Source organism: Haliotis cracherodii, unplaced genomic scaffold (assembly GCF_022045235.1).
Source record: "Haliotis cracherodii isolate W230 unplaced genomic scaffold, xgHalCrac1.p SCAF_8, whole genome shotgun sequence".
Classification (NCBI taxonomy): Eukaryota; Metazoa; Mollusca; class Gastropoda; order Lepetellida; family Haliotidae; genus Haliotis; species Haliotis cracherodii.
Genome location: NW_027266341.1, coordinates 28142782 through 28156344, shown reverse-complemented (window position 1 = coordinate 28156344; position 13563 = coordinate 28142782). Strand labels below are relative to the sequence as shown.

General features: G+C 40.6%; 34 non-coding genes across 34 annotated transcripts; all 34 read left to right on the top strand.

Annotated features, from left to right (window-relative positions):
• The first annotated feature begins 85 nt into the window (after positions 1 to 85).
• On the top strand, positions 86 to 157 carry Trnaw-cca (transfer RNA tryptophan (anticodon CCA)). The gene has a single exon. It is a non-coding gene; the product is annotated as a tRNA-Trp (tRNA).
• Positions 158 to 297: 140 nt separating this feature from the next.
• Trnaw-cca (transfer RNA tryptophan (anticodon CCA)) lies at positions 298 to 369 on the top strand. Its single transcript has one exon. It is a non-coding gene; the product is annotated as a tRNA-Trp (tRNA).
• Positions 370 to 626: 257 nt separating this feature from the next.
• Positions 627 to 698, top strand: Trnaw-cca (transfer RNA tryptophan (anticodon CCA)). The gene has a single exon. It is a non-coding gene; the product is annotated as a tRNA-Trp (tRNA).
• Positions 699 to 949: 251 nt separating this feature from the next.
• On the top strand, positions 950 to 1021 carry Trnaw-cca (transfer RNA tryptophan (anticodon CCA)). The gene has a single exon. It is a non-coding gene; the product is annotated as a tRNA-Trp (tRNA).
• Positions 1022 to 1278: 257 nt separating this feature from the next.
• On the top strand, positions 1279 to 1350 carry Trnaw-cca (transfer RNA tryptophan (anticodon CCA)). Its single transcript has one exon. It is a non-coding gene; the product is annotated as a tRNA-Trp (tRNA).
• Positions 1351 to 1598: 248 nt separating this feature from the next.
• Positions 1599 to 1670, top strand: Trnaw-cca (transfer RNA tryptophan (anticodon CCA)). The gene has a single exon. It is a non-coding gene; the product is annotated as a tRNA-Trp (tRNA).
• A 257-nt stretch (positions 1671 to 1927) lies between these two features.
• Positions 1928 to 1999, top strand: Trnaw-cca (transfer RNA tryptophan (anticodon CCA)). Its single transcript has one exon. It is a non-coding gene; the product is annotated as a tRNA-Trp (tRNA).
• A 211-nt stretch (positions 2000 to 2210) lies between these two features.
• On the top strand, positions 2211 to 2282 carry Trnaw-cca (transfer RNA tryptophan (anticodon CCA)). Its single transcript has one exon. It is a non-coding gene; the product is annotated as a tRNA-Trp (tRNA).
• A 301-nt stretch (positions 2283 to 2583) lies between these two features.
• Positions 2584 to 2655, top strand: Trnaw-cca (transfer RNA tryptophan (anticodon CCA)). Its single transcript has one exon. It is a non-coding gene; the product is annotated as a tRNA-Trp (tRNA).
• A 211-nt stretch (positions 2656 to 2866) lies between these two features.
• On the top strand, positions 2867 to 2938 carry Trnaw-cca (transfer RNA tryptophan (anticodon CCA)). The gene has a single exon. It is a non-coding gene; the product is annotated as a tRNA-Trp (tRNA).
• Positions 2939 to 3492: 554 nt separating this feature from the next.
• Trnaw-cca (transfer RNA tryptophan (anticodon CCA)) lies at positions 3493 to 3564 on the top strand. The gene has a single exon. It is a non-coding gene; the product is annotated as a tRNA-Trp (tRNA).
• A 560-nt stretch (positions 3565 to 4124) lies between these two features.
• Trnaw-cca (transfer RNA tryptophan (anticodon CCA)) lies at positions 4125 to 4196 on the top strand. Its single transcript has one exon. It is a non-coding gene; the product is annotated as a tRNA-Trp (tRNA).
• A 251-nt stretch (positions 4197 to 4447) lies between these two features.
• Trnaw-cca (transfer RNA tryptophan (anticodon CCA)) lies at positions 4448 to 4519 on the top strand. The gene has a single exon. It is a non-coding gene; the product is annotated as a tRNA-Trp (tRNA).
• A 251-nt stretch (positions 4520 to 4770) lies between these two features.
• On the top strand, positions 4771 to 4842 carry Trnaw-cca (transfer RNA tryptophan (anticodon CCA)). Its single transcript has one exon. It is a non-coding gene; the product is annotated as a tRNA-Trp (tRNA).
• A 301-nt stretch (positions 4843 to 5143) lies between these two features.
• Trnaw-cca (transfer RNA tryptophan (anticodon CCA)) lies at positions 5144 to 5215 on the top strand. The gene has a single exon. It is a non-coding gene; the product is annotated as a tRNA-Trp (tRNA).
• A 211-nt stretch (positions 5216 to 5426) lies between these two features.
• Trnaw-cca (transfer RNA tryptophan (anticodon CCA)) lies at positions 5427 to 5498 on the top strand. The gene has a single exon. It is a non-coding gene; the product is annotated as a tRNA-Trp (tRNA).
• A 301-nt stretch (positions 5499 to 5799) lies between these two features.
• Trnaw-cca (transfer RNA tryptophan (anticodon CCA)) lies at positions 5800 to 5871 on the top strand. Its single transcript has one exon. It is a non-coding gene; the product is annotated as a tRNA-Trp (tRNA).
• Positions 5872 to 6385: 514 nt separating this feature from the next.
• Positions 6386 to 6457, top strand: Trnaw-cca (transfer RNA tryptophan (anticodon CCA)). The gene has a single exon. It is a non-coding gene; the product is annotated as a tRNA-Trp (tRNA).
• Positions 6458 to 7017: 560 nt separating this feature from the next.
• Positions 7018 to 7089, top strand: Trnaw-cca (transfer RNA tryptophan (anticodon CCA)). The gene has a single exon. It is a non-coding gene; the product is annotated as a tRNA-Trp (tRNA).
• Positions 7090 to 7340: 251 nt separating this feature from the next.
• Positions 7341 to 7412, top strand: Trnaw-cca (transfer RNA tryptophan (anticodon CCA)). The gene has a single exon. It is a non-coding gene; the product is annotated as a tRNA-Trp (tRNA).
• Positions 7413 to 7663: 251 nt separating this feature from the next.
• Positions 7664 to 7735, top strand: Trnaw-cca (transfer RNA tryptophan (anticodon CCA)). Its single transcript has one exon. It is a non-coding gene; the product is annotated as a tRNA-Trp (tRNA).
• Positions 7736 to 8036: 301 nt separating this feature from the next.
• Positions 8037 to 8108, top strand: Trnaw-cca (transfer RNA tryptophan (anticodon CCA)). Its single transcript has one exon. It is a non-coding gene; the product is annotated as a tRNA-Trp (tRNA).
• Positions 8109 to 8319: 211 nt separating this feature from the next.
• Trnaw-cca (transfer RNA tryptophan (anticodon CCA)) lies at positions 8320 to 8391 on the top strand. Its single transcript has one exon. It is a non-coding gene; the product is annotated as a tRNA-Trp (tRNA).
• A 301-nt stretch (positions 8392 to 8692) lies between these two features.
• Positions 8693 to 8764, top strand: Trnaw-cca (transfer RNA tryptophan (anticodon CCA)). Its single transcript has one exon. It is a non-coding gene; the product is annotated as a tRNA-Trp (tRNA).
• A 514-nt stretch (positions 8765 to 9278) lies between these two features.
• On the top strand, positions 9279 to 9350 carry Trnaw-cca (transfer RNA tryptophan (anticodon CCA)). The gene has a single exon. It is a non-coding gene; the product is annotated as a tRNA-Trp (tRNA).
• A 560-nt stretch (positions 9351 to 9910) lies between these two features.
• On the top strand, positions 9911 to 9982 carry Trnaw-cca (transfer RNA tryptophan (anticodon CCA)). Its single transcript has one exon. It is a non-coding gene; the product is annotated as a tRNA-Trp (tRNA).
• A 251-nt stretch (positions 9983 to 10233) lies between these two features.
• Positions 10234 to 10305, top strand: Trnaw-cca (transfer RNA tryptophan (anticodon CCA)). Its single transcript has one exon. It is a non-coding gene; the product is annotated as a tRNA-Trp (tRNA).
• A 301-nt stretch (positions 10306 to 10606) lies between these two features.
• On the top strand, positions 10607 to 10678 carry Trnaw-cca (transfer RNA tryptophan (anticodon CCA)). Its single transcript has one exon. It is a non-coding gene; the product is annotated as a tRNA-Trp (tRNA).
• A 211-nt stretch (positions 10679 to 10889) lies between these two features.
• On the top strand, positions 10890 to 10961 carry Trnaw-cca (transfer RNA tryptophan (anticodon CCA)). The gene has a single exon. It is a non-coding gene; the product is annotated as a tRNA-Trp (tRNA).
• A 257-nt stretch (positions 10962 to 11218) lies between these two features.
• Trnaw-cca (transfer RNA tryptophan (anticodon CCA)) lies at positions 11219 to 11290 on the top strand. The gene has a single exon. It is a non-coding gene; the product is annotated as a tRNA-Trp (tRNA).
• A 255-nt stretch (positions 11291 to 11545) lies between these two features.
• Positions 11546 to 11617, top strand: Trnaw-cca (transfer RNA tryptophan (anticodon CCA)). Its single transcript has one exon. It is a non-coding gene; the product is annotated as a tRNA-Trp (tRNA).
• Positions 11618 to 11828: 211 nt separating this feature from the next.
• Trnaw-cca (transfer RNA tryptophan (anticodon CCA)) lies at positions 11829 to 11900 on the top strand. The gene has a single exon. It is a non-coding gene; the product is annotated as a tRNA-Trp (tRNA).
• A 586-nt stretch (positions 11901 to 12486) lies between these two features.
• Positions 12487 to 12558, top strand: Trnaw-cca (transfer RNA tryptophan (anticodon CCA)). The gene has a single exon. It is a non-coding gene; the product is annotated as a tRNA-Trp (tRNA).
• A 560-nt stretch (positions 12559 to 13118) lies between these two features.
• Trnaw-cca (transfer RNA tryptophan (anticodon CCA)) lies at positions 13119 to 13190 on the top strand. The gene has a single exon. It is a non-coding gene; the product is annotated as a tRNA-Trp (tRNA).
• The last annotated feature ends 373 nt before the right edge of the window (positions 13191 to 13563 follow it).

Here is a 13563-nt window from a genome sequence, read left to right as displayed (position 1 = left end):
AAGGAATAAAGCTGAGACGTGACAAATACAATTTAAAGGACAACTATTGTACTAGGAGTACCTTATAGTTTTCTGGCTTTCAGACGGCCCTGTGGCGCAACGGTAGCGCGTCTGACTCCAGATCAGAAGGTTGCGTGTTCAAATCACGTCGGGGTCAATTTGACGAAATCGGGTTTGGTAACATTTCAGCACGAAAACGTCACGTACTGTGAAAGGAATAAAGCTGAGACGTGACAAATACAATTTAAAGGACAACTATTGTACTAGGAGTACCTTATAGTTTTCTGGCTTTCAGACGGCCCTGTGGCGCAACGGTAGCGCGTCTGACTCCAGATCAGAAGGTTGCGTGTTCAAATCACGTCGGGGTCAATTTAATGTTTTGCAAATTTGAGTGAGAAATGAAACGTGATCGTGACAAAATCGGGTTTGGGGTCAAATTGTCGGTGTTGTTGCTGTCTTTAAGAAATGAGAAACAAATGAATTGTAATCTATCTCTCCTTCATTGGTATGAATTCAGAAGACAATATCACGTTGTGTGTTAAAAGGGAAGGTTTTTAGATGTAACAGGTAACATTTTAAAGAACACAGTCGACTCTTAGTACCTTATAGTTTTCTGGCTTTCAGACGGCCCTGTGGCGCAACGGTAGCGCGTCTGACTCCAGATCAGAAGGTTGCGTGTTCAAATCACGTCGGGGTCAATTTAATGTTTTGCAAATTTGAGTGAGAAATGAAACGGGATCGTGACGAAATCGGGTTTGGGGTCAAATTGTCGTTGTTGTTGTCTTTAAGAAATAATAAAATATATAGTTTATCTATCTCTATAACACTGGTAACATTTCAGCACGAAAACGTCACGTACTGTGAAAGGAATAAAGCTGAGACGTGACAAATACAATTTAAAGGACAACTATTGTACTAGGAGTACCTTATAGTTTTCTGGCTTTCAGACGGCCCTGTGGCGCAACGGTAGCGCGTCTGACTCCAGATCAGAAGGTTGCGTGTTCAAATCACGTCGGGGTCAATTTAATGTTTTGCAAATTTGAGTGAGAAATGAAACGGGATCGTGACAAAATCGGGTTTGGGGTCAAATTGTCGGTGTTGTTGCTGTCTTTAAGAAATGAGAAACAAATGAATTGTAATCTATCTCTCCTTGATTGGTATGAATTCAGAGGACAATATCACGTTGTGTGTTAAAAGGGAAGGTTTTTAGATGTAACAGGTAACATTTTAAAGAACACAGTCGACTCTTAGTACCTTATAGTTTTCTGGCTTTCAGACGGCCCTGTGGCGCAACGGTAGCGCGTCTGACTCCAGATCAGAAGGTTGCGTGTTCAAATCACGTCGGGGTCAATTTAATGTTTTGCAAATTTGAGTGAGAAATGAAACGGGATCGTGACGAAATCGGGTTTGGGGTCAAATTGTTGTTGTTGTCTTTAAGAAATAATAAAATATATAGTTTATCTATCTCTATAACACTGGTAACATTTCAGCACGAAAACGTCACGTACTGTGAAAGGAATAAAGCTGAGACGTGACAAATACAATTTAAAGGACAACTATTGAACTAGGAGTACCTTATAGTTTTCTGGCTTTCAGACGGCCCTGTGGCGCAACGGTAGCGCGTCTGACTCCAGATCAGAAGGTTGCGTGTTCAAATCACGTCGGGGTCAATTTAATATTTTGCAAATTTGAGTGAGAAATGAAAAGGGATCGTGACAAAATCGCGTTTGGTATCAAATTGTCGGTGTTGTTGCTGTCTTTAAGAAATGAGAAACAAATGAATTGTAATCTATCTCTCTTACACTGGTATGAATTCAGAAGAAAATATCACGTTGTGTGTAAAAAGGGAAGGTTTTTAGATGTAACAGGTAACATTTTAAAGAACACAGTCGACTCTTAGTACCTTATAGTTCTCTGGCTTTCAGACGGCCCTGTGGCGCAACGGTAGCGCGTCTGACTCCAGATCAGAAGGTTGCGTGTTCAAATCACGTCGGGGTCAATTTGACGAAATCGGGTTTGGGGTCAAATTGTCGTTGTTGTTGTCTTTAAGAAATAATAAAATATATAGTTTATCTATCTCTATAACACTGGTAACATTTCAGCACGAAAACGTCACGTACTGTGAAAGGAATAAAGCTGAGACGTGACAAATACAATTCAAAGGACAACTATTGTACTAGGAGTACCTTATAGTTTTCTGGCTTTCAGACGGCCCTGTGGCGCAACGGTAGCGCGTCTGACTCCAGATCAGAAGGTTGCGTGTTCAAATCACGTCGGGGTCAATTTAATGTTTTGCAAATTTGAGTAAGAAATGAAACGGGATCGTGACAAAATCGGGTTTGGGGTCAAATTGTCGGTGTTGTAGCTGTCTTTAAGAAATGAGAAACAAATGAATTGTAATCTATCTCTCCTTCACTGGTATGAATTCAGAGGACAATATCACGTTCTGTGTAAAAAGGGAAGGTTTTTAGATGTAGCAGGTTACATTTTAAAGAACACAGTCGACTCTTAGTACCTTATTGTTTTCTGGCTTTCAGACGGCCCTGTGGCGCAACGGTAGCGCGTCTGATAGCGCTTTCAGACGGCCCTGTGGCGCAACGGTAGCGCGTCTGACTCCAGATCAGAAGGTTGCGTGTTCAAATCACGTCGGGGTCAATTTGACGAAATCGGGTTTGGGGTCAAATTGTCGTTGTTGTTGTCTTTAAGAAATAATAAAATATATAGTTTATCTATCTCTATAACACTGGTAACATTTCAGCACGAAAACGTCACGTACTGTGAAAGGAATAAAGCTGAGACGTGACAAATACAATTTAAAGGACAACTATTGTACTAGGAGTACCTTATAGTTTTCTGGCTTTCAGACGGCCCTGTGGCGCAACGGTAGCGCGTCTGACTCCAGATCAGAAGGTTGCGTGTTCAAATCACGTCGGGGTCAATTTAATGTTTTGCAAATTTGAGTGAGAAATGAAACGGGATCGTGACGAAATCGGGTTTGGGGTCAAATTGTTGTTGTTGTTGTCTTTAAGAAATAATAAAATATATAGTTTATCTATCTCTATAACACTGGTAACATTTCAGCACGAAAACGTCACGTACTGTGAAAGGAATAAAGCTGAGACGTGACAAATACAATTTAAAGGACAACTATTGAACTAGGAGTACCTTATAGTTTTCGTGGCAACGGTAGCGCGTCTGACTCCAGATCAGAAGGTTGCGTGTTAAAATCACGTCGGGGTCAATTTAATATTTTGCAAATTTGAGTGAGAAATGAAACGGGATCGTGACGAAATCGGGTTTGGGGTCAAATTGTCGTTGTTGTTGTCTTTAAGAAATATTAAAATATATAGTTTATCTATCTCTATAACACTGGTAACATTTCAGCACGAAAACGTCACGTACTGTGAAAGGAATAAAGCTGAGACGTGACAAATACAATTTAAAGGACAACTATTGCACTAGGAGTACCTTATAGTTTTCTGGCTTTCAGACGGCCCTGTGGCGCAACGGTAGCGCGTCTGACTCCAGATCAGAAGGTTGCGTGTTCAAATCACGTCGGGGTCAATTTAATGTTTTGCAAATTTGAGTGAGAAATGAAACGGGATCGTGACGAAATCGGGTTTGGGGTCAAATTGTTGTTGTTGTTGTCTTTAAGAAATAATAAAATATATAGTTTATCTATCTCTATAACACTGGTAACATTTCAGCACGAAAACGTCACGTACTGTGAAAGGAATAAAGCTGAGACGTGACAAATACAATTTAAAGGACAACTATTGAACTAGGAGTACCTTATAGTTTTCGTGGCAACGGTAGCGCGTCTGACTCCAGATCAGAAGGTTGCGTGTTAAAATCACGTCGGGGTCAATTTAATATTTTGCAAATTTGAGTGAGAAATGAAACGGGATCGTGACAAAATCGCGTTTGGTATCAAATTGTCGGTGTTGTTGCTGTCTTTAAGAAATGAGAAACAAATGAATTGTAATCTATCTCTCTTACACTGGTATGAATTCAGAAGAAAATATCACGTTCTGTGTAAAAAGGGAAGGTTTTTAGATGTAGCAGGTAACATTTTAAAGAACACAGTCGACTCTTAGTACCTTATAGTTCTCTGGCTTTCAGACGGCCCTGTGGCGCAACGGTAGCGCGTCTGACTCCAGATCAGAAGGTTGCGTGTTCAAATCACGTCGGGGTCAATTTAATGTTTTGCAAATTTGAGTGAGAAATGAAACGGGATCGTGACGAAATCGGGTTTGGGGTCAAATTGTCGTTGTTGTTGTCTTTAAGAAATAATAAAATATATAGTTTATCTATCTCTATAACACTGGTAACATTTCAGCACGAAAACGTCACGTACTGTGAAAGGAATAAAGATGAGACGTGACAAATACAATTTAAAGGACAACTATTGTACTAGGAGTACCTTATAGTTTTCTGGCTTTCAGACGGCCCTGTGGCGCAACGGTAGCGCGTCTGACTCCAGATCAGAAGGTTGCGTGTTCAAATCACGTCGGGGTCAATTTAATGTTTTGCAAATTTGAGTGAGAAATGAAACGGGATCGTGACGAAATCGGGTTTGGGGTCAAATTGTCGTTGTTGTTGTCTTTAAGAAATAATAAAATATATAGTTTATCTATCTCTATAACACTGGTAACATTTCAGCACGAAAACGTCACGTACTGTGAAAGGAATAAAGCTGAGACGTGACAAATACAATTCAAAGGACAACTATTGTACTAGGAGTACCTTATAGTTTTCTGGCTTTCAGACGGCCCTGTGGCGCAACGGTAGCTCGTCTGACTCCAGATCAGAAGGTTGCGTGTTCAAATCACGTCGGGGTCAATTTAATGTTTTGCAAATTTGAGTAAGAAATGAAACGGGATCGTGACAAAATCGGGTTTGGGGTCAAATTGTCGGTGTTGTAGCTGTCTTTAAGAAATGAGAAACAAATGAATTGTAATCTATCTCTCCTTCACTGGTATGAATTCAGAGGACAATATCACGTTCTGTGTAAAAAGGGAAGGTTTTTAGATGTAGCAGGTTACATTTTAAAGAACACAGTCGACTCTTAGTACCTTATTGTTTTCTGGCTTTCAGACGGCCCTGTGGCGCAACGGTAGCGCGTCTGATAGCGCTTTCAGACGGCCCTGTGGCGCAACGGTAGCGCGTCTGACTCCAGATCAGAAGGTTGCGTGTTCAAATCACGTCGGGGTCAATTTGACGAAATCGGGTTTGGGGTCAAATTGTCGTTGTTGTTGTCTTTAAGAAATAATAAAATATATAGTTTATCTATCTCTATAACACTGGTAACATTTCAGCACGAAAACGTCACGTACTGTGAAAGGAATAAAGCTGAGACGTGACAAATACAATTCAAAGGACAACTATTGTACTAGGAGTACCTTATAGTTTTCTGGCTTTCAGACGGCCCTGTGGCGCAACGGTAGCTCGTCTGACTCCAGATCAGAAGGTTGCGTGTTCAAATCACGTCGGGGTCAATTTAATGTTTTGCAAATTTGAGTAAGAAATGAAACGGGATCGTGACAAAATCGGGTTTGGGGTCAAATTGTCGGTGTTGTAGCTGTCTTTAAGAAATGAGAAACAAATGAATTGTAATCTATCTCTCCTTCACTGGTATGAATTCAGAGGACAATATCACGTTCTGTGTAAAAAGGGAAGGTTTTTAGATGTAGCAGGTTACATTTTAAAGAACACAGTCGACTCTTAGTACCTTATTGTTTTCTGGCTTTCAGACGGCCCTGTGGCGCAACGGTAGCGCGTCTGATAGCGCTTTCAGACGGCCCTGTGGCGCAACGGTAGCGCGTCTGACTCCAGATCAGAAGGTTGCGTGTTCAAATCACGTCGGGGTCAATTTGACGAAATCGGGTTTGGGGTCAAATTGTCGTTGTTGTTGTCTTTAAGAAATAATAAAATATATAGTTTATCTATCTCTATAACACTGGTAACATTTCAGCACGAAAACGTCACGTACTGTGAAAGGAATAAAGCTGAGACGTGACAAATACAATTTAAAGGACAACTATTGAACTAGGAGTACCTTATAGTTTTCGTGGCAACGGTAGCGCGTCTGACTCCAGATCAGAAGGTTGCGTGTTCAAATCACGTCGGGGTCAATTTAATATTTTGCAAATTTGAGTGAGAAATGAAACGGGATCGTGACGAAATCGGGTTTGGGGTCAAATTGTCGTTGTTGTTGTCTTTAAGAAATATTAAAATATATAGTTTATCTATCTCTATAACACTGGTAACATTTCAGCACGAAAACGTCACGTACTGTGAAAGGAATAAAGCTGAGACGTGACAAATACAATTTAAAGGACAACTATTGCACTAGGAGTACCTTATAGTTTTCTGGCTTTCAGACGGCCCTGTGGCGCAACGGTAGCGCGTCTGACTCCAGATCAGAAGGTTGCGTGTTCAAATCACGTCGGGGTCAATTTAATGTTTTGCAAATTTGAGTGAGAAATGAAACGGGATCGTGACGAAATCGGGTTTGGGGTCAAATTGTTGTTGTTGTTGTCTTTAAGAAATAATAAAATATATAGTTTATCTATCTCTATAACACTGGTAACATTTCAGCACGAAAACGTCACGTACTGTGAAAGGAATAAAGCTGAGACGTGACAAATACAATTTAAAGGACAACTATTGAACTAGGAGTACCTTATAGTTTTCGTGGCAACGGTAGCGCGTCTGACTCCAGATCAGAAGGTTGCGTGTTAAAATCACGTCGGGGTCAATTTAATATTTTGCAAATTTGAGTGAGAAATGAAACGGGATCGTGACAAAATCGCGTTTGGTATCAAATTGTCGGTGTTGTTGCTGTCTTTAAGAAATGAGAAACAAATGAATTGTAATCTATCTCTCTTACACTGGTATGAATTCAGAAGAAAATATCACGTTCTGTGTAAAAAGGGAAGGTTTTTAGATGTAGCAGGTAACATTTTAAAGAACACAGTCGACTCTTAGTACCTTATAGTTCTCTGGCTCTCAGACGGCCCTGTGGCGCAACGGTAGCGCGTCTGACTCCAGATCAGAAGGTTGCGTGTTCAAATCACGTCGGGGTCAATTTAATGTTTTGCAAATTTGAGTGAGAAATGAAACGGGATCGTGACGAAATCGGGTTTGGGGTCAAATTGTCGTTGTTGTTGTCTTTAAGAAATAATAAAATATATAGTTTATCTATCTCTATAACACTGGTAACATTTCAGCACGAAAACGTCACGTACTGTGAAAGGAATAAAGATGAGACGTGACAAATACAATTTAAAGGACAACTATTGTACTAGGAGTACCTTATAGTTTTCTGGCTTTCAGACGGCCCTGTGGCGCAACGGTAGCGCGTCTGACTCCAGATCAGAAGGTTGCGTGTTCAAATCACGTCGGGGTCAATTTAATGTTTTGCAAATTTGAGTGAGAAATGAAACGGGATCGTGACGAAATCGGGTTTGGGGTCAAATTGTCGTTGTTGTTGTCTTTAAGAAATAATAAAATATATAGTTTATCTATCTCTATAACACTGGTAACATTTCAGCACGAAAACGTCACGTACTGTGAAAGGAATAAAGCTGAGACGTGACAAATACAATTCAAAGGACAACTATTGTACTAGGAGTACCTTATAGTTTTCTGGCTTTCAGACGGCCCTGTGGCGCAACGGTAGCTCGTCTGACTCCAGATCAGAAGGTTGCGTGTTCAAATCACGTCGGGGTCAATTTAATGTTTTGCAAATTTGAGTAAGAAATGAAACGGGATCGTGACAAAATCGGGTTTGGGGTCAAATTGTCGGTGTTGTAGCTGTCTTTAAGAAATGAGAAACAAATGAATTGTAATCTATCTCTCCTTCACTGGTATGAATTCAGAGGACAATATCACGTTCTGTGTAAAAAGGGAAGGTTTTTAGATGTAGCAGGTTACATTTTAAAGAACACAGTCGACTCTTAGTACCTTATTGTTTTCTGGCTTTCAGACGGCCCTGTGGCGCAACGGTAGCGCGTCTGATAGCGCTTTCAGACGGCCCTGTGGCGCAACGGTAGCGCGTCTGACTCCAGATCAGAAGGTTGCGTGTTCAAATCACGTCGGGGTCAATTTGACGAAATCGGGTTTGGGGTCAAATTGTCGTTGTTGTTGTCTTTAAGAAATAATAAAATATATAGTTTATCTATCTCTATAACACTGGTAACATTTCAGCACGAAAACGTCACGTACTGTGAAAGGAATAAAGCTGAGACGTGACAAATACAATTCAAAGGACAACTATTGTACTAGGAGTACCTTATAGTTTTCTGGCTTTCAGACGGCCCTGTGGCGCAACGGTAGCTCGTCTGACTCCAGATCAGAAGGTTGCGTGTTCAAATCACGTCGGGGTCAATTTAATGTTTTGCAAATTTGAGTAAGAAATGAAACGGGATCGTGACAAAATCGGGTTTGGGGTCAAATTGTCGGTGTTGTAGCTGTCTTTAAGAAATGAGAAACAAATGAATTGTAATCTATCTCTCCTTCACTGGTATGAATTCAGAGGACAATATCACGTTCTGTGTAAAAAGGGAAGGTTTTTAGATGTAGCAGGTTACATTTTAAAGAACACAGTCGACTCTTAGTACCTTATTGTTTTCTGGCTTTCAGACGGCCCTGTGGCGCAACGGTAGCGCGTCTGATAGCGCTTTCAGACGGCCCTGTGGCGCAACGGTAGCGCGTCTGACTCCAGATCAGAAGGTTGCGTGTTCAAATCACGTCGGGGTCAATTTGACGAAATCGGGTTTGGGGTCAAATTGTCGTTGTTGTTGTCTTTAAGAAATAATAAAATATATAGTTTATCTATCTCTATAACACTGGTAACATTTCAGCACGAAAACGTCACGTACTGTGAAAGGAATAAAGCTGAGACGTGACAAATACAATTTAAAGGACAACTATTGAACTAGGAGTACCTTATAGTTTTCGTGGCAACGGTAGCGCGTCTGACTCCAGATCAGAAGGTTGCGTGTTCAAATCACGTCGGGGTCAATTTAATATTTTGCAAATTTGAGTGAGAAATGAAACGGGATCGTGACGAAATCGGGTTTGGGGTCAAATTGTCGTTGTTGTTGTCTTTAAGAAATAATAAAATATATAGTTTATCTATCTCTATAACACTGGTAACATTTCAGCACGAAAACGTCACGTACTGTGAAAGGAATAAAGCTGAGACGTGACAAATACAATTTAAAGGACAACTATTGCACTAGGAGTACCTTATAGTTTTCTGGCTTTCAGACGGCCCTGTGGCGCAACGGTAGCGCGTCTGACTCCAGATCAGAAGGTTGCGTGTTCAAATCACGTCGGGGTCAATTTAATGTTTTGCAAATTTGAGTGAGAAATGAAACGGGATCGTGACGAAATCGGGTTTGGGGTCAAATTGTTGTTGTTGTTGTCTTTAAGAAATAATAAAATATATAGTTTATCTATCTCTATAACACTGGTAACATTTCAGCACGAAAACGTCACGTACTGTGAAAGGAATAAAGCTGAGACGTGACAAATACAATTTAAAGGACAGCTATTGAACTAGGAGTACCTTATAGTTTTCGTGGCAACGGTAGCGCGTCTGACTCCAGATCAGAAGGTTGCGTGTTAAAATCACGTCGGGGTCAATTTAATATTTTGCAAATTTGAGTGAGAAATGAAACGGGATCGTGACAAAATCGCGTTTGGTATCAAATTGTCGGTGTTGTTGCTGTCTTTAAGAAATGAGAAACAAATGAATTGTAATCTATCTCTCTTACACTGGTATGAATTCAGAAGAAAATATCACGTTCTGTGTAAAAAGGGAAGGTTTTTAGATGTAAAAGGTAACATTTTAAAGAACACAGTCGACTCTTAGTACCTTATAGTTCTCTGGCTTTCAGACGGCCCTGTGGCGCAACGGTAGCGCGTCTGACTCCAGATCAGAAGGTTGCGTGTTCAAATCACGTCGGGGTCAATTTAATGTTTTGCAAATTTGAGTGAGAAATGAAACGGGATCGTGACGAAATCGGGTTTGGGGTCAAATTGTCGTTGTTGTTGTCTTTAAGAAATAATAAAATATATAGTTTATCTATCTCTATAACACTGGTAACATTTCAGCACGAAAACGTCACGTACTGTGAAAGGAATAAAGATGAGACGTGACAAATACAATTTAAAGGACAACTATTGTACTAGGAGTACCTTATAGTTTTCTGGCTTTCAGACGGCCCTGTGGCGCAACGGTAGCTCGTCTGACTCCAGATCAGAAGGTTGCGTGTTCAAATCACGTCGGGGTCAATTTAATGTTTTGCAAATTTGAGTAAGAAATGAAACGGGATCGTGACAAAATCGGGTTTGGGGTCAAATTGTCGGTGTTGTAGCTGTCTTTAAGAAATGAGAAACAAATGAATTGTAATCTATCTCTCCTTCACTGGTATGAATTCAGAGGACAATATCACGTTCTGTGTAAAAAGGGAAGGTTTTTAGATGTAGCAGGTTACATTTTAAAGAACACAGTCGACTCTTAGTACCTTATTGTTTTCTGGCTTTCAGACGGCCCTGTGGCGCAACGGTAGCGCGTCTGATAGCGCTTTCAGACGGCCCTGTGGCGCAACGGTAGCGCGTCTGACTCCAGATCAGAAGGTTGCGTGTTCAAATCACGTCGGGGTCAATTTGACGAAATCGGGTTTGGGGTCAAATTGTCGTTGTTGTTGTCTTTAAGAAATAATAAAATATATAGTTTATCTATCTCTATAACACTGGTAACATTTCAGCACGAAAACGTCACGTACTGTGAAAGGAATAAAGCTGAGACGTGACAAATACAATTCAAAGGACAACTATTGTACTAGGAGTACCTTATAGTTTTCTGGCTTTCAGACGGCCCTGTGGCGCAACGGTAGCGCGTCTGACTCCAGATCAGAAGGTTGCGTGTTCAAATCACGTCGGGGTCAATTTAATGTTTTGCAAATTTGAGTAAGAAATGAAACGGGATCGTGACAAAATCGGGTTTGGGGTCAAATTGTCGGTGTTGTAGCTGTCTTTAAGAAATGAGAAACAAATGAATTGTAATCTATCTCTCCTTCACTGGTATGAATTCAGAGGACAATATCACGTTCTGTGTAAAAAGGGAAGGTTTTTAGATGTAGCAGGTTACATTTTAAAGAACACAGTCGACTCTTAGTACCTTATTGTTTTCTGGCTTTCAGACGGCCCTGTGGCGCAACGGTAGCGCGTCTGACTCCAGATCAGAAGGTTGCGTGTTCAAATCACGTCGGGGTCAATTTGACGAAATCGGGTTTGGGGTCAAATTGTCGTTGTTGTTGTCTTTAAGAAATAATAAAATATATAGTTTATCTATCTCTATAACACTGGTAACATTTCAGCACGAAAACGTCACGTACTGTGAAAGGAATAAAGCTGAGACGTGACAAATACAATTTAAAGGACAACTATTGTACTAGGAGTACCTTATTGTTTTCTGGCTTTCCTACGGCCCTGTGGCGCAACGATAGCGCGTCTGATAGCGCTTTCAGACGGCCCTGTGGCGCAACGGTAGCGTGTCTGACTCCAGATCAGAAGGTTGCGTGTTCAAATCACGTCGGGGTCAATTTGACGAAATCGGGTTAGGGGTGAAATTGTCGTTGTTGTTGTCTTTAAGAAATAATAGAATATATAGTTTATCTATCTCTATAACACTGGTAACATTTCAGCACGAAAACGTCACGTACTGTGAAAGGAATAAAGCTGAGAGGTGACAAATACAATTTAAAGGACAACTATTGTACTAGGAGTACCTTATAGTTTTCTGGCTTTCCTACGGCCCTGTGGCGCAACGGTAGCGCGTCTGACTCCAGATCAGAAGGTTGCGTGTTCAAATCACGTCGGGGTCAATTTAATGTTTTGCAAATTTGAGTGAGAAATGAAACGGGATCGTGACAAAATCGGGTTTGGGGTCAAATTGTCGGTGTTGTTGCTGTCTTTAAGAAATGAGAAACAAATGAATTGTAATCTATCTCTCCTTCACTGGTATGAATTCAGAGGACAATATCACGTTCTGTGTAAAAAGGGAAGGTTTTTAGATGTAGCAGGTAACATTTTAAAGAACACAGTCGACTCTTAGTACCTTATTGTTTTCTGGCTTTCAGACGGCCCTGTGGCGCAACGGTAGCGCGTCTTACTCCAGATCAGAAGGTTGCGTATTCAAATCACGTCGGGGTCAATTTAATGTTTTGCAAATTTGAGTGAGAAATGAAACGGGATCGTGACAAAATCGGGTTTGGGGTCAAATTGTCGGTGTTGTTGCTGTCTTTAAGAAATGAGAAACAAATGAATTGTAATCTATCTCTCCTTCATTGGTATGAATGCAGAAGACAATATCACGTTGTGTGTTAAAAGGGAAGGTTTTTAGATGTAACAGGTAACATTTTAAAGAACACAGTCGACTCTTAGTACCTTATAGTTTTCTGGCTTTCAGACGGCCCTGTGGCGCAACGGTAGCGCGTCTGACTCCAGATCAGAAGGTTGCGTGTTCAAATCACGTCGGGGTCAATTTAATGTTTTGCAAATTTGAGTGAGAAATGAAACGGGATCGTGACGAAATCGGGTTTGGGGTCAAATTGTCGTTGTTGTTGTCTTTAAGAAATAATAAAATATATAGTTTATCTATCTCTATAACACTGGTAACATTTCAGCACGAAAACGTCACGTACTGTGAAAGGAATAAAGCTGAGACGTGACAAATACAATTTGAAGGACAACTATTGAACTAGGAGTACCTTATAGTTTTCGTGGCAACGGTAGCGCGTCTGACTCCAGATCAGAAGGTTGCGTGTTAAAATCACGTCGGGGTCAATTTAATATTTTGCAAATTTGAGTGAGAAATGAAACGGGATCGTGACAAAATCGGGTTTGGTATCAAATTGTCGGTGTTGTTGCTGTCTTTAAGAAATGAGAAACAAATGAATTGTAATCTATCTCTCCTTCATTGGTATGAATGCAGAAGACAATATCACGTTGTGTGTTAAAAGGGAAGGTTTTTAGATGTAACAGGTAACATTTTAAAGAACACAGTCGACTCTTAGTACCTTATAGTTTTCTGGCCGTCAGACGGCCCTGTGGCGCAACGGTAGCGCGTCTGACTCCAGATCAGAAGGTTGCGTGTTCAAATCACGTCGGGGTCAATTTAATGTTTTGCAAATTTGAGTGAGAAATGAAACGGGATCGTGACGAAATCGGGTTTGGGGTCAAATTGTCGTTGTTGTTGTCTTTAAGAAATAATAAAATATATAGTTTATCTATCTCTATAACACTGGTAACATTTCAGCACGAAAACGTCACGTACTGTGAAAGGAATAAAGCTGAGACGTGACAAATACAATTTGAAGGACAACTATTGAACTAGGAGTACCTTATAGTTTTCGTGGCAACGGTAGCGCGTCTGACTCCAGATCAGAAGGTTGCGTGTTAAAATCACGTCGGGGTCAATTTAATATTTTGCAAATTTGAGTGAGAAATGAAACGGGATCGTGACAAAATCGGGTTTGGTATCAAATT